The sequence below is a fragment of the Saimiri boliviensis genome, chromosome 11 (genome assembly GCF_048565385.1).
Source record: "Saimiri boliviensis isolate mSaiBol1 chromosome 11, mSaiBol1.pri, whole genome shotgun sequence".
NCBI classification, from domain to species: Eukaryota; Metazoa; Chordata; class Mammalia; order Primates; family Cebidae; genus Saimiri; species Saimiri boliviensis.
In genome coordinates, this window is record NC_133459.1 from 99,456,802 (window position 1) to 99,460,246 (window position 3,445).

General features: G+C 46.6%; 1 non-coding gene across 1 annotated transcript; it reads right to left on the bottom strand.

The window, feature by feature from the left end:
- Positions 1-2,119: 2,119 nt before the first annotated feature.
- LOC120360581 (small nucleolar RNA U13) lies at positions 2,120-2,223 on the bottom strand. The gene has a single exon (XR_005577044.1). It is a non-coding gene; the product is annotated as a small nucleolar RNA U13 (small nucleolar RNA).
- Between the last annotated feature and the right edge of the window lie 1,222 nt (positions 2,224-3,445).

Sequence of the window (3,445 nt, forward strand, 5' to 3'; positions counted from 1 at the left end):
ATTGCCTGAACCCAGGAGGCAGAGGTTGCGGTGAGCCGAGATCGTTCCATTGCACTCCAGCCTGGGTAACAAGAGTGAAACTCCGTCTCAAAAAAAAAACAACCAAAAAAACCCCCCAAAAAAACAACATAAATTCATTAAAGTTGCAGGATAAAAAATCAACACACAAAAATCAGCAGCATTTCTATATGCCAACAGCAACAACCTGAAAAAGAATACATCAAGAAAGCAATCTCATTTACAATAGCTAAAAAAAAAAAATAATAAAATACCTAGGAATAAGTTTAATCAAAGAAGTGAAAGATCTCCACAATTAAAACTATGAAACACTGAATGAAGAAATTGAAGAGGCCGGGTGCGGTGGCGCAAGCCTGTAATCTCAGCACTTTGGGAGGCCGAGGCGGGTGGATCACGAGGTCAAGAGATCAAGACCATCCCGGTCAACATGGTGAAACCCCGTCTCTACTAAAAATACAAAAAATTAGCTGGGCATGGTGGCATGTGCCTGTAATCCCAGCTACTCAGGAGGCTGAGACAGGAGAATTGCCTGAACCCAGGAGGCGGAGGTTGCGGTGAGCCGAGATCGCGCCATTGCACTCCAGCCTGGGTAACAAGAGCGAAACTCTGTCTCAAAAAAAAAAAAAAAAAAAAGAAAAAGAAATTGAAGAGGACACACACACAATGGAAAGATAGTCCATGTTCATGGATTGGAAGAATTAGTATTGTTAAAATGCCCATACTACTGAAAGCAATCTATAGATTAAATGCAGTTCCTATCAAAATGCCAGTGACATTCTTCACAGAAATAGAAAAACAATCCCAAAATTTGGATGGAACCACAAAGACCATGAATAGTCAAAGCAATCCTGAACAGAAAGAACAAACTGGAGGCATCACATGACCTGACTTCGAATTATGCCATAAAGCAGGCGTCCCCAAACTTTTTACACAGGGGGCCAGTTCACTGTCCCTCAGACCGTTGGAGGGCCGCCACATACTGTGCTCCTCTCACTGACCACCAATGAAAGAGGTGCCCCTTCCTGAAGTGCGGCGGGGGGCTGGATAAATGGCCTCAGGGGGCTGCATGCGGCCTGCGGACCATAGTTTGGGGATGCCTGCCTTAAAGTAATAGTAACCAAAACAGCATGATACTGGCATAAAAACAGATACATCCACTAGTGTAATGGAGTAGAGAACCCAGAAATAAATCCATATGTTTACAACCAACTCATTTTTCATAAAGACACCAGGAGCATACACTGGGGAAAGGACAATCTCTTCAATAAATAATGCTGGGGGACAGATGCAGTGGCTCAAACCTGTAATGCCAACACTTTGGGAGGCCAAGGCAGAAGGAATGCCTGAGCTCAGGAGTTTGAGACCAGCCGGGGCAAGAAAGACTCTACAAAATAAAAAAGTTAGCCACATGTGGTGGTACGTGCCCATAGTCCTAGCTACAAAATTAAAACATTAGCTACATGTGATGGTGTGTGCCCATAGTCTCGAACTCCTGGGCTCAAGCAGCCTCCTGAAGTGCTGGAATTACAGGCATGAGCCACTGTATCCAGCCTGTAGATGTCTTTATTGAGTTCCAGAAGACTGTAGTGGGTAATGCAAGTATATTTATGAAAATAAAGGATAAGTTGGGAGTAGCTTGGATTTAATCTTCTCAGTGAAGCAGGAGGACAGGCTATCTGCTGAGGGGTGGGGAGAATGAGGTGGGTTTGTAACAGTCCTTCATGAACCTCTCAAAAGACAAATCTGTGGCAGAGTGTACAGTTGCTGTACCAGGACTCAGAGCTCCAGGTTTAGGATGAGGGCAGGCAGCTGGAGAGCTGGGTTCTGTAGTCAGGGTTTTCCAGGACTTACGAGTGGAGGGAAAAGGGAGCAAGGGTATTGAAGGAGCTGGTGGGAAAGCAGTCATTGGCTACAGGTCTAGCTTGGGTTTTGAAAGACTGGGACTTGGGAATTGAGTGGAAAGGAAAGATAAACTGTGAGGCCACGAAGGGGTTAAAGTGCTGGAACTCAGTGAGGCAGAGCAGTGGTGAAGTGGGAGGAAGAGAATGAAGCTAGAAGGATTGTGATTTGAGTGGGATGTGGAAGTTTCATTTTTCTTCCACATCAGATGGGTCATGTGCCGATGTTGTAACAAGGTTTCAGGGAGGTACATCTCACACATGAAAGTGAAAACCCAGTCGTCACGCTTATGAACTACCAAAGGATCCCGAGTTTCATTTTTGAGAGGCGGTGAAGCTATGCTAGTAATGGTCTAATTGTGGCCTTGAAAAATGTAAGTAGAGCAGAAGGTTATTTGAAGTGATTAGGAAAGAGGGGAAGGTTAGGGCGTGGGATGGATTGGGTTTGGCAATTTGTCTCAGGATGAGGGTGGGAGTTAATGTGTAAGGTAAATGGGGGAGTCCTCAGCCGCTGTGGGCCAGGGTCAATGACAGCCAGAAGCAGTAGAGGGCATTTGGTCTAAGGAGGATTTTGACAAAGGTAGAAAAGTAATTTTGTAGAACTGGCAGGGGAAGCTGGGAGACTGCTGACCCTAAGTGCCCCCTTCTTGGCTAGAAAATAGAACTCGTGGGAGGAAGAGTAGCTTTCCCTTAAGAGGGCTGCAAGGGAATCAGTGTCCTTGGGGCAAGCCCAGGCTTCAGTTATGGTAAGGAGGAGGAAGTATAGTGAAAGTTCCTGGAAGTTGTTGTGGATTTAGAAGAATTTGTTTTTAGTGGAATTGAGGTTTCCAAGAACACAGAAGGAAAACCGACAGGAAGATGGCCAGGAGAAAGGCGATGTCCCCATGAAAGTGAAAGTCCCAATGAAAAGACTTAAAGTGCAGAGACTGTTTCATCCATGTATCACAGTATTAGCCACATAGTAGGTGCTCATTTAATACAGCCGAGTGAATGGCTGAATACAGTCCGTTTCTTGTGGCTTCTTAGTTTGATTCTCTGAGACTTCATTTCTTCCATCTGTTTCCTGGGGAATGCTGCTCCTTCTCTCCCCCTGGTTCTGAAATTTATAGCAGTTGCTCTCCGAAGTCCCAATTCTTTCCATCTGAGAGAATCGGAGCTGTTTTGTTCTGTCCTATAACACGCTAGGAGGGCCCGCCAAGCCGGGCCTGAGATCTCTCTGGTTACGACTCTGGAGAAACTGAAGTTCAGAAAAAGCAGAGTTAGTTCAACAGACTAGATTAAGATCTACCATAGAGTATGAAAAAAATACAGGTGCTTCCGCCAATCAAAGTTTGAGGCTACCAGCCTGTACTGTGGTCCCCAAACCAGCCCCAGCGCGGGGTGGCGCGTGGGACTCAGCCACAGCAGCAGCGCAGGGCGGGCTGTGGACGGTCAGGCTGTGTGCAAGGCAGCCTCCAGCAGGTGGGGCTGTGGAGTCGCAGAAGGCCGGCCGCCTCGAGCAGAACGCGGCGCTGCTGCCACCCTCTGCT